This window comes from Heterocephalus glaber, unplaced genomic scaffold (assembly GCF_053883595.1).
Source record: "Heterocephalus glaber isolate CG9 unplaced genomic scaffold, H.glaber_assembly_v1.0 deba00001555, whole genome shotgun sequence".
Classification (NCBI taxonomy): domain Eukaryota; kingdom Metazoa; phylum Chordata; class Mammalia; order Rodentia; family Bathyergidae; genus Heterocephalus; species Heterocephalus glaber.
In genome coordinates, this window is record NW_028258346.1 from 10,607,417 (window position 1) to 10,621,822 (window position 14,406).

The 14,406-nt window shown below is 35.7% G+C and overlaps 1 pseudogene; it reads right to left on the reverse strand.

Moving 5' to 3' along the window:
- Nucleotides 1–340: 340 nt before the first annotated feature.
- On the reverse strand, nucleotides 341–1,185 carry LOC101717996 (keratin, type II cytoskeletal 8 pseudogene; annotated as a pseudogene).
- Nucleotides 1,186–14,406: the final 13,221 nt, after the last annotated feature.

The window sequence follows — 14,406 nt, forward strand, 5'->3', positions numbered from 1 at the left end:
TTACGGGTATCGGACTTTTTCACAACCACGCAGACTGGGTGCGGGGGAAGCCAGGGCTTGGGAGGCCCCGTCGGGTGAGCTCACCACTCCTGCGTAGCCCTGGTGTCTTCGTGTGGCTGCTCACGTTCTGCATCCCAGCCTCCTGCCTGCTCTCCTCGCCCTCCAGCAGCTTGCGGTAGGTGGCGACATCCACGTCCAGCTCCAGCTTGAAGTTCATGAGCTCCTGGTCCCAGCTTGGCGTCACGTCCCTAGCGGCCAGCTCCCCATTCTGCTCAGCTTCGGCAATGCCAGTTTCCAGGGTCTTTGAGGGCCTCAGTCTCCATCTCAGAGATCTCGGGCTTCATGCACAGAGGTCATCCTGGTGCTCCGTAGCCGGTTTGCAGCTCCTCCTCCTTGATGTGGAGCCAGCTCTCAGCTCCCTTGCACTGGCCTTGACCTCGGCGATGATGCTGCCAGGGGCCAGGGAGCGGCTGTTGTCCACAGCACCGCGGAGGTGGTGAGATCTGACTGCAGCTCACGGACCTCCTCTTCATCTAACTCCCGAGGAAGGTGATCTCGTCAAAGTCTGCCCTTCCAGGCGAGAATCGAGCTCCGCCTTGTCCACGTACGCGTCACCTACGTCCTTCTTGATGAGGACAAGTTCACCCTCCATCCTCTTGCTTGTTCTCGAGGTCCTCCACCAGCCCTGCGTGTTGCCACCCTCCGCCTCCAGCTTCAGCTTCTCCGGGCCCCTTCTGTCCAGCTGCCCCCCGCAGTGCTGACAGAGCTTTCCAGCATGTTGTCCATGTTGCTCCGCGAAGTCCTCTGCTGCTGCAGGACTCTCTACTTGGTCTCCAACATCTTGTTTTACTGCTCCAGGAACCGCACCTATCGATGAAGATAGCGAACTTCTTGCTGAGGTTCTTGATCTGCTCCTCTTGAGTGCGCACGGCCTGGATGTTGGGGTCCACCTCCAGATTTAGGGGGTGCACCAGGCTCTGGTTCACCTGGGTGGCTGTGATGCCCCCCACACCACCAGCCCTGCTGTAGCCGCCCATCCCCAGGCTGCCCGGGAGCTGCAGCTGCGGCCCATTCAGGAGAAGTAGAGGAGCTGATGAGGATTGGCTGCTGCTTCAGGAAAGGCGGCTGAAGGCCGGGGCAGGAGGCGGGCACCTTGCAGGACTTCCAGGTCACCCTCATGGACATGATGGAGACTGGAGTGAAGGCCGATGGGCTAAAGGAGGAGACTCCAGAAGCAGCTGCTTCTGGAGGGTGGGCTGTATTGTGCGGGTTTCCATGTAAATCGATAATTATAAACTTCAGCTGCTTTGTGTTCTCAAATAATTGATGGTGTGTGTTATGTTAATTTAAGCTATCTTATGGGTATGAAGTGATGTTTTGTTGGGATAATAATTTATATTTGCATGGAGACTACATGTCTCTTTTTTATTTTCTTAATGGCCATTTGTATATTTTTATTTTGAAGTGGCTATTCAAATCTTATGGTATTTCAAATAATTATAATATGAGTACTTTCATTGTGGTTGCACAGGTACCCAAACATCTTAAGTTTTACAAATCTTCCTTTAAAAAAATTGGTTAATTTTAATTGATTTATCATCATATTCACTTTTACTTTTATCTAGTCACCCTTCTGTTCCTAAGCTATTCCTGGGAATTTGCATATGAATTAATTGTGCTTTAGAATTTTAAAATTTTTAGATGATCCGTTTTATAGTTTTTATTGCTTATATGAAAGTTCTGTTTGCTCATTATTATATTTGAACACTATATTTATTTTTTATTTAAAATCCTGTCTGTTAATTCCATCATCCAAACTATTCATCTGAAATTTATGTATCTTGAGTTTATTTTCTCTTATGAATGACTAATTGTCTTGTTTCTTCATATGATGAATAATTTTGTGTCCTAAAAGTTACAAGTGACATAACTTAGTTACTGGCTTTCAGCAGTGTTATATCCTTCTGAAGAATATGAATTATTTTTTGTTATTGCTCACACACCAGTTTCAGCTCAATTTTGATTGACTTATTTTAGCCTTAGGTGTCCCTGAAATTTATTTGAGAAATTTATTTGACACTTATTAACTTGATTGTCTTGGAAGGCATGGAGATTAGTGAAGCACACTCTTGGATGTGTTTGAGTGGATCCTGGAGGCTTGACCTTGGGGATCTATCTGGTACCTGATTCCTTCCCCTCTGGCTCTCTTTCCCTGGCTGTCCACCTCCTGGCTACCATGATTTGGACAGCTTTCCTCTCCCATAGCCTGCTACCATGCTATTTGTCCCTTGGAACCAGCCAACTCTAGATGGAAACTTTAAACCAAATTAAACCTTTCCTCCTTTAAATTACAGGTCTCAGGTACTTGTCTCAGAAATAGGAAAGCCAACAGTCCATCCAGTGATCTGTTAGAGCCCTAGTGAAATATACTCAAAGGAATTTTGAACTCTTTCTGACTTTGTGTTTTCTGACATTCCCTTTCCTGTCTCCACTCAATGTCAGTGATTGCCCCATGCTCTGTTCTCTGGTTGTTAGGACAGAACAGCTACAATTGCTTACTGCACTTTTGTCTTTCCCATGGTCCTTTCTGGGCCAGCCTCAATTTAAAAGGGGTAAAAGCAAAGCACTCTGACAATGTCATTCCCTACTTGCAAGTACCAACTCCCTTAAATATCTGCATATGTTTTATCTCTCCAATGTTTTCATAGCCTTTTTATTTTACAAATTAGCCACAGTTAGTGGAAAGTTGATGAAATAAATGCTTCTTTTAATGTTTGAACCAGAAATTGAGATATGTTTAAAATTATCTTTGATCTATGACTTTAAATCTTTCATGATTTAGCTTGACACACCTTATGGTTTATCAAGAACTCTTATAAAGCTAATGTTATGAAAGTATGATTTTTGTCTAAGGGAATTATACAATGACCTATGAGATAGAGAACACACAAGTATTAAATCTCATATGGAAGCACTTACAAAGAGGTCAATAAATTCTTTTTCTTATTGCCACTGTCTTAACCACATGGTATAAGTAAGAACTCTGCATGCTAAAATCAAATTCAAGAATGTACATAACAAAAGTATGTTGGCTATTTTTGCTATTTTTAATGTTAACATCAATATAAAGTTAAGGGATTATGTTTTAAAGTAAAATTATGTTATATCTCAAAAAATATTTTAGTTTTAAAATATTGGATTGAATGTTTATATAAATTAATTTGTTTTACAAAAATACTCACAAAAACCTTTTATTTTACTATTTCATTTTACTCGTAAAGGCGTCCCTGTACTGATAAAAATTTATGACCTCTCTGTCTTTGTGCATATGAAAATGATATGCATCTTTATTTCCAAACAACTACATCAAAACTTTTTTCATTCTGAAGTAACATTTCACAAACAACAATTGGGTAAAAGTGAATGGTACTAAAAATCTGTACAAAACAAAGCAATTAAAGATGTTCCACACCATGAAAGGGGAAATTTATACAACTCCACAGAAAAACAATTCAGGGACACCTAAATATATGGTATGTGCATAACTTCTAATTAACATTCCATATGAATATATATGTGTGTGTGTTAACTTTTTTATAAAAATGAATCAAAATGTACCACAAGGATATATATGTTTTGATCATAACAGAGAAAAAACCCTGAAAATAATATTAAATTCATTAGGAATAAATTGTTGCATAATTATATAATAGAAAGTGAAAGTACTACTACTAAAACACATTCAGATGATTGAATATCGAAATATGATTTTGAACACAATGGGGATATTCACAGAAAAACGATCAAATAGTGTTCCTCATATAAGATTTTTAAAATAATGCTAAATAACATATTTTTTTCTTTAAGGAAAATCAGTATTATGGTTTTCTTTTTAAGGCAAGTGAATTCATTTAAGACAATCTGCATTGGACAGTTCTAGGACAGTGTAAATGCTTAGGTTTTATTCTGAACCATGACCAGATAAGATGATTGTATTATTGCCCTTTAAGACATATATGTACATTTCAAAATATGCTAGGATCAAAATAAATGAATAAAATGGCAAAGAGAAAAGGCAAAGGTAAAATAACAATTTCTATCATTTGTCAACTTTATTCTACACCTTTTTTTCTGTAACCCATCTTTATAGCACATGCACTTTATATTTGTATATATTTGATTGTTTTTCTTTTCCATCATTAAAACATAAGCTCTGTGGTAATTTCAGCTTTATTTTCTATTTTATTAATTACTGTGACCTTAGTATCTAGACGTGTCATTGCTCCATAGTATACAGTAAGTGTTCAGTAAATTCAGTGCCAGATTAAAATATAAATATTAAACTGTAAATAGATGCAATATAGTTACTGGATAGATAGAAGATCCTTGCAACTTGCCCAGATATCCTATTACACTTTTTGTATTCTTTTATCACTTCCATACTTAATGAAAATTTGTCAAGAATGTATATATCTGAGCAAAGTAAGCTTTTACAAAATTATATGGAACATTGTGGGATTACATTTTTTAATAGCAATATGAATGAAGGAATAATATAAATTCAAATTAAAATGTCATATGCCAAAACAAGACAAATTAAAATTGTAAGAAATATTTAACTTTTTAAAAGCTTGACATGTATTCGATGAAAATGGCACACTATGATCTGTTCCATAGAGACTCAGAAAGTTAAGCACATTCTCAGGATTTCTGCTCAATGCATTTCAAAAGATAATTTGAGTTGCCGATTCATATAATCATAGATAAACATAACACTTATTAAAACCCCTCAGTTGATCTGCACTTATTTTTACAAGGGCTATTTTACACCTACCTTAACAATATATTCATGTTCTACCTTCATTATTGTGAAAAATAACATCAAAATATTTCAGTTATTACTTCATAAATACTACAGAATCTGAGATGATTTTCAGATGACTAATGGGAAAATTCTGCTTAAGTACATATTCTGCCTGAAAGATTAGCATGCCAAGTAAAAGAAGATAGATAAATCTATATCCTGAAAATCAGAACTGGGCACATAATTCCTCCCAATTCACCGATGACAGTGTAATATACTAATAGAATTCTACATAATAGAATAGAAGTTCATCAAGCTGCTCTCTGATGATAGAAACACTCCAAAAACAATGAAGTCATTGTAATCCAATTCAGCTAACTCTTCAGTAACAAAAGCATGTACTTAATTTACAGAACCATAAAGAAGAAATGTTGAAATCGTACTTCTTCTACAGATGTCATTACCAACACTGAGGATAGGGAAGCAGAAATAAAGGGAGACTTTGGTTCTTTAATGATATTGCCCAAGCAGACCCCTAATACTGGCCACCTGCATATAAAATAATATATTTATTAGCAAAGCTATGGCAATCTTAATTTTGGTAATCTTAATGAATTGTTGAGACACCTGATGTTTATTTTGGATTCTGCATGTTTACAAAAATAACAATTTGGGAATGACGGTTGATTCCACTGATGGCTTCAATTCTTCAGTTCTATCAATTCAATGATTCCATTCCTTCTTTGAAGAACTCACCATTTATTTTTTCATTTTTTATTCTCATTAGTACATATTTACAGTACACAATGATTACATTCCCTGTGGGGACTGGGTACATGTACATAACACATGTCTTTTCCCTCACAGGTCACTTGAATATGGACTCATCAATTTCACTTGCTTTTGTTAGCAGAATGAGGTAAAAGTGTCAATATGACACTTTAGATAGCAGTCCTTAAGGAACCACTGGCTGGCTTGTCCTCTGTCATTGCAATGAGAGGTATGTGTCTAAACGAATCCACTTGCCCCTTCTAAGCAGCAGAAAATGTAGACAGACAATGAGCGATCTCAAGTGAAAACAACAAAATCCTACCTATATGACCTGCATGCTGCAGACACCTGAGAAATACATGTTCTTACTGTGTGTATGACATTACCTTTTGGGACAGACATAGCAAAAGCTAAATGAAATATGACTCTTATTTAATTCACTTGGAGTATTATTAGTAACTCAATAATTTCTCTCTCCTGATTAAAAAAAATCTTTAAAGCAAGTGGAGTGCAATGAATGTAATTATATATAATGGACATAGGTACACACATTTTATTTCACTGACTTAAAAAGTAAATCATTTCTGCACTTTGTACTTCATAATTATTATTGGCGAATTCATCATGACATGCCTCATAATTGACTCACTATTTAAAGTCAGTAAGGAAAGAAAGATTCCTCTTAGAGTCACCTCATCTGTCTTCTCCTGTCACTCATCGGCTGTATCAGTCAGCTTTGGATGCCTCAGCCTCCAGCCTTTAGTGATGAATAAGTGAACTTAGATTTAACATGATTTGGTTAGATACATTGTAACTCGCACCCTAAGACATTTAATTGATGCACTAATTTCTCTGAGCCCTCTCTGAATGCATAACTAGCAGCAAATTTCTCTTCTACATTTGTTTTGAATACTTATATCTCTCAATCATTCCGCATTCTGAGGTTCCTTTGTTCCCTCATTATTAACAAATCTCAGCACTATAAGCAGTGACTTTATATTTTAGGAAATAATATATACTAGTTATGACATTATTATATAAAAGTATATGACCCTGGGAATGCTTTTGTAGTTACTATATTTTTTCTTATTTTTTGTAAATTTCAAAGTTTGAAGTTGAAAGCAGTCAAGACCTGTCTAAAGTAAGCACAGCTAAAACATTTATCTGTGTTTTGTTATAGGCTCACTTCTTTTTCATTTAACTAAATTTGACTCATTTGATAATTTTCTTATCAGATAAAATGTTATATTCACTTTCAGCTCTATGGCATTTAAATCAGAGTAAAAGCTGCACTGACTCTTGAAATATGTAATGCACCCTAACTTATTACAATAATCTACTCTTAGAAACTTCAATTTTAAAAGATTCCCAGTTTTTTAAAAATGATATATTGAAACATGAATAGTTTCACAAAATGGATACTAAGACTGCTTACTGACTCTATTATTTAGCTTCAGAGGAAAAAAGTCTTTGAATTTGATATATGTTTCATGCTTCTCTGATCCATTAGTTTAGAACCTCAAATGCTCTGAATATCCATTGAGCTCTTAATTGATATATGTTTCTGGGGAAACTATATCTGTCTTTTTCTACTTCCTTTGATAGATGTGATAATGATTGTTCTCAATTCTCCATAGCCAAAGAGAAACAGAACTAAACCCATTCTCTGATACTTTAAATAAATACTATTTATTCTCCGCCTTGCTTTGCTCTATTATTTGATGCCTTCATCTTTTCTAACTCATTAGTAGGACAGGATGGTTGGTTTAAGTGGAAATAGCAGAATGTGTCAAAATGGCTCCATGTAAAGCACAAGGGTGTTATCTGGATTGTTGATACTGGGAAATAAAGTTATTAACCTTAAATACTTCCTGTGTTGTCAATTTCCACATGATGCAATGATTGTTAAAGCACAGGTTAACCATGATCTCTGTTTCCCAGAACTGTAAGAATACAAGATAACAATAACAAGAAAGATTTTAAGATTGCATGAATAATGAAACAATCCTTGGGAGTTGTGGGAAAGGAGGCAATCTTTTAATTAGTCATTATGTTAATTAGAAAATGTGAAAATCAATGTGGTAATGTTGTGGCAAAGCTGAACAGCTCGGTACTATAGTCAAAGTGTTACAGCTCAGTGTCACGGCTACCATAATTTGAAGACTCCAGGATTCGAAGGTCACTCAAAGAGGCGGAGAAAAACCTTTATTATGATGGCAGACTCAGAGGAGTTGTAGTCCAAATTCTGAGTGCTTCATCAGAAATAGAAGCCCCCTTATAGAGGGATTTAGAGATAGGTGAGCATGTTCACTGAAGCTGGGCAGAGTTACAGAACGTTCCTCAAAGGAGCAGAGAAGCTAACAGGACATTTCTGAGAGGTCATACAGTGCAGTTACAAAACATTTTGATACATTGAGGAGGGGTGCTGCCCAGCCGCACAAACTGTTACATTTCTGATACAAAACATTTTGTGCAAAAAAACATGCAGCAAGGCAAGGGAGAGGCAAGAGCCTGTCTTATTGCATAGTATTGCTCTATCAGTAAAATCAAACCTTCAGAGTAGTTCCAATAATTCTTTACAGAGTTCATAAAATACTCTTCTGATGATAGATACTTTTTCAGTAGGATAATGGGAGCTATTTCCAAAAAGTTAATATATTTTTAAGAATCATTTTAGGAGTATGCTTTCAAATTATATATGATATTTTTGTGAAAATGGGTCTGTTTCATATTTATTTATATTTGTATTGCATATGACTAAGAGGTAGAATGGATTTTTTTCTCATCTGTCCTTAAAGTAGCGATTTTACAGCATTGAGCTCACAGAGATAATATGTATGATATTTTCCATAAAAGATTTTATAAACTTTTAGGTGGATTCTAAGGGTGGAACTTAGATGACAGACACACTAAGGAGAAGGAAAAATACTCAGCTGAAAGGTGACAATTTTTGCACAGTTCATCTTTCCATAATAACCACTCTAAAAAAAAGTTTGTTCTAAAATGTGGTTAAGTGACAAACAATTTAAAATGTTTTCCCAAGGGTCTCAGACTATTCACTTTCAGATGTCAAAAATATATAAATGCTAGAGATTACTGCCAGTGTGAGCCAGAGGATGATACATGGCATTTTTGAAAGCAATACCTCTATAAAGGAAGTTTTGTGAAGTGATACTGTGATCTTTTATAAAGTCACTAGGCAATTGCAGAGTATCTCACATCAATCTTAAGGAGGTTAAATATCCAAAATAGATATCATATTTTTTTAAAAAGATACTTAACTGGAGTTGTAGCTCAGTGGTAGAACACTTGACTATCTTGCCCAAAGTCTTGGGTTTGATCTCTAGGATAATAAAATAATTAAGTAGATAATGTTTCTTGTTTGTGAGAATATGGGTCTATGCTTCATCCTGAAGACCATTTAATTTTCAGTTCCTGGAGAGTACAAGATTATGAAGATATCTGTAGACCCTATTTCTTATTTGTTTGCTTTTTCAAAGTAATCTACAATACAGAAAGTTAACAACAACCTCATATTTATATGTGTGTGCTTGTGTGTGGGTATAACATGTATAGAGATTTTACAAAAGAAAAAAACATTCACCTCTCAGTAAATGACCAGCAAAATAACAGCAGTTATAATTTCCAAATGAGCATTTGTAAAATACAAGCAAAATGGAGGGGAGAAAGGGATAGAAGAAAGTAATTTATGTAGATTGTAATGAATACAGACAGATATGCAGATAAACAGGTTTAAAATGGACATGAATGGTCTCTTGTTTGGACATTTTACTGTATCCAAACTATTTTACAACATGCATCATTTCCCTTCTATGTATACGTATACAGTCTCCCGAAAGTTATTAGTGAAAGCTACTTGGATCTCAAAATTCTGAAAGTTGCCCTTGTTCTATATGTGTATTCTAACAATGAAAGGACAATCACTGATTCATTTCAGGGTGGCAGCGTGCTACTTTCTTCTATGAATCTAGGCAGTTTCAAGAGACACAGCTATTAGGATATGATGAAGGAAGAGGTTACTCAGAAATCTATCACAGATTAGCAGAATCAACCTTCAAAATCAGTGGACCCATAGATGATACATCTTCAGATCCAAAGTGCTAAAATATTCACTTTGTCTTCCTAGATAATGATCCCATAAAAATAAAAAATACCGTTATATTTACTGTTTTACAAGTCATTATTTTCCATATTCTTTCTATGTACCATCTCATTTCTGTTTTTACAACCAAAGTCCAGAAAAAATCATCTGCATACATTTTCTCCATTTCCTCTTGCATCTTATTTTCTCTCTTGATTAACTTTTATGTCTAGAATTCAACTCAGACTGTTCTTGTTATGATACAAAATTATCCAAAGCTTGATGCCAGTTCTTAGGTTTTGTCTTATTTGAAATATCAGCAGCATTTGATACCACTGCTTCTTCAGTCTCACTGAAACAGTGTCTTCCTGGCCTTTCAAGATTCCACATACTTCTAGTTCCATTCCTAACTCTTCGGCAACTCTGTCTCAGTCTCTACTACTGGCCACTTCTCATATTTCCAAGAAATAATTGTTAGGATTATCTTTATCTCAGTTCTTTGACCCATTTTTGTCTTTTTGCACATTCCTGCTATGATGTTTCCATCCAGTTCTTCGTTTTCTAACATCCATTTACCTTGTTTACCATCTTCCAAAATTCAATAAACATCCCAACCTTCTCATCCCAATGCTAGTCTCATATATCTAGATGTCTGTCCAGTTTCTTCACTTACATAATAAATTTCATGTGTACCCTATCAAAAATTACACTTACTGTCCCTGCAATATAGACATAGAAACACACTACACACACACACACACACACACAATTTACGTTTTTTGTCAAGCTTCCCGGGTTTAGTCAATGGCAGCTTCATCCTCTCAAGTAGTCAAGCCTGAATTCATCGCTATGTCCTGTCTTCCTTACACTCTATGAAATCCATCAGAAAAGACTTCCCAAGAATAGTATCTCACTATTTTTCCCAATCCCTAAAGTTACCTCACTGTTCAATAAGCAGGAATAATGCAAAAATATCCCTACTTCTGTCTTTGCATTCCAAGATACTGTTTTAATCACAGCAGCCAGAGTGATTTTGGTTTTAAACACAGCAGCAACTTCCTCATTCAGTAAATGCCAAACTCACAGGACTATTTGGATAGCTACAAAATCTAGACCTCTAACCTCCCCAGCATCTGTTACCACTCTGCCCATCGCTCACCACATTGTAGCCACTCTGACTTCTCTGTGTCCTTGAACACATAAGTAATGCTTCAGGACTTGAACACATTGTTCTATCTGCATAAGAAGCTCTTCCACCAATGGTCTCATTCCATGTTTCCTCATATACCTCCTTGAGTTTTATACAAAAACATCACCGCTCCAGCTGGGCTTTTTTGACCAGACATATTATATACTACTGCTATTTCTAGTACTTACCTAGTAATCTTCAGCTCTTACATTTCCTTCATTATATTTACCATACTTTAATATAAGCTATCAGTCTTTTTCTCCTAAAATTTATATTTCCACCACTACAATGTAAACTCCCTGAGCACAGAGACTTGAAACTATTATTCATTGGTATGTCCTCAGCACATGAAGTAACACCTAATACATAATAGGTACTCAATAAAAATAAATGAATGAACGGATTTGCTGACGTAAAATATTTTTGTTCAAGGAGAATATTTTATTAACAGGTGTGAATTTACATCAAAGGAAAGAGATATATGTGTGACTTAACGCTGAAAAGTCCAATGGGAATTTTTCAATGGGTTGAAATTCATTGTCAGAGCTCTATTTTTACCTGTATTGCACTGTGTTCAAGCTCTTAGAATGCGTTATCCCACATATTGGCCATTTCACACTCTGACTGATGTATTGCATTATTATGTTTTGTGGCTAATTGATAATAATGTGGTGATATTATTCTTTCAGCCCACAGAGTACCTACGATGTATCAGGAATTGCACTGGATGCTTATTATGTGCCCCTTCAAAATCCTCTCATCACAAACTTTCCCCAGCCACAGCTACAGCAGGCTGTTTTGAGAAGCTTTTGGATGGAGTGCAATTCTGAGCATTCATGCCCACGATCAGCAGGGAATTAGAACCGATGGGTATGGATTTCCTCTTTTAGTTCTCTGGGTATTCATTTCTAAGATGCGTCTACTAAGGCTTTTCATAGTAACCTGTGTGACTTTGAGCAGTGATGAACTCAGAAATGCAATCTTCCTGCTTTCCTATTCTGTCTTGCATGTATGCTTCATGCGTGTAAGAGTTCATTTTAGATTAAACCTCAGAGCGAGCCCAGGTTTAGAACTTTATTAAACATTTTAAACACTCTTAATCTATTCCTTTGAGATCACTATTATGAGGTATTCTTACAATCTTTTTTTTTCAACAAAGAAAATGAGGCTCATCTAATTAACCTATCTTAAACGAGTCACCATTGAAGTCATTTTTTAACTCCAAATCCATTTTCTGTCTACAGGACAGAAAGATCTAAACTAGCAAGCTGATTGGACCCTTTGATTTATGATGAGTATTTATTTAAAAAGTAAAATGAAAAATGTGTAGGGGTTAGGGCCGGTAGTGCACAATCATTAACATTTTAGGACATTCATCAGAAATAACTTCAAAAGATAAACAAGGACGCATAAATCGTAATGTGCCATAAAAAAAGATGTGAGTTATTTTTCATGTTATTCTGTGAATTGGTGTTAGGTGTTTTCTATTTGCTTTATCTTTCTCTGCCTTCCCCAGCACCTCTGAAAGGTGGATCTTTAGGGCACAGGTGGGCAAGTGACCTTACCCTTTGGCCAGAGTCAGTCTTGGCTGCTGGGAGGCCCTTGCAGTAGAACACAGTGGGGCCAGGTTGTCTGCTGCAGATTTCTTCAGGGCCTCCCAAGACATGGCCACTCCTGCATGCATTCCCTTTAATTGTTGGACCCGTTATCCCACACAAATTCAGGCTCACTAGCATTAGAGTATGCACCTCTTTTTGGTAGTCCCTTTGATTCTACCTACAACTTTATAATTAGCTGCTTTATAAATGTCCTCTTAATTACCCCATTTTTGAATGCACCATCTGTTTCCTCTTGGGTTCTGACTCATACAGGAAAACAACGCAAAATCACAAAAATATGATATTCTTAAACAAGAAGTGATTGAAAGTAATTAGGAACAAATTGTCCACTGGGATTGTGAGGAGGAATATAGTAATTATTAAAAGGAAATAATAGCCATTTATTAAATAAAAGAAAACATATATTTTTATGGCCCAGAGAAAACCCTTACATTATAATATTAGAAATAGAAAGATTTATAAACTAATCAGATAAATATCAATCTTTGATAAATACACATATATACACGTATATGTATATATATACATGTATATGTATATGTATATATATACGTGTATATATATGTATATATACATGTACATGTATATATATATATATGTGTGTGTGTGTGTGTGTATATACATTTGGTAAAAGAAATGTATGATCCAAACAGAGTTGATTATCAGAATGTTCACTCTAGCAGTTACCAGACCTACCAAAATGTTAACTGTGAGCTGTATATATATTGACCATAGAAATATTGACTATAAATTGTATGGCTTGAATTTTTTTTAGAGAAAACATTCCTTTTACTACATATTCATTTACATTAAGTGGATTTCATTCTACATATACGGTCTCATATTATTTGAATTTAAAGTTAAATTTTATGGATATGAAGCCATGAAATCTAATCTTAATATAGAAAATTTCAGAAGCTGCTTCAGGACTAGAGATTTATATAGCTGTAGAATAGAAAATTAATGGAGTAGAAAGTATGAAGTATAGCTTAGTGCATTTCCTTCACTTTTTACGCATAGTGTTGAGCGTCCTATTACTCGGCAATTTTGTAGTATCTCTCTTCACATTCTCGTCTTCAATATAACTTTCACCTTAAAAATCATAACTGTTTTAGCCTTTATTTTCAGTTAGTATTAAAAAAATCTCTGGGTAACTTTCATAACTTGTGCAAGTCTCAAAATATGAAACTTTCCTTCTCAATTTATTTTAGAAAAAGTCCTTGCTCGAAGAAGATAGGAGCTTTGAACTTTGACATTTTAGATAAGCATTTTTCATATTATTTTCCTTTACCATGGGTTTAGTATTTTACTGAATAGTACATCTAAAATTTACATTATCTGAACCTCCTTAAATTTTTTTCACTGCCTTCATGAGCTCTCCTTTTTGGCACAATAACTTTTTATTTTTATACTTTGGAAATATAATTTAAACATAAAATTATACTCTAGATATAGTTTTTAAATGTTTCATTATTGAACATTGTTACATGTCTTAGTTATTTTTCTCATTGCTGAGAGAAAATATCCAACACCCAAAGTTAAAGGAGGGAAGGTTTCTTGGTCTCACAGTTTGTAGAGGTTTTAGTTCGTAGTTGTCTGGCTCCAAGGCAGAGTAGCATGGCCAAGGGGCATCACAGAGCAGGCAGGCAGAAGGAAACATGCAACAAGTAACAACCACACTGGTCCTCTTCCTCTTTCATTTTATCCAGGCTACTTGCCCTTAGGGAAAGTAAGACTCACACCCTTAATCCTAGTGTCTCACAGTGAATCAATCCCAGCATCACACACCCTAAATCCAGCCACCTCTGAAAAGCCCCACCTATGATAGCATGAGGTTTTGAGGGGACATCTAGATAAAGCCATTGCATAACATACTTAAGAAATTTGCAAAATCATTAATGTTTTCCATCCTGGGGATCAT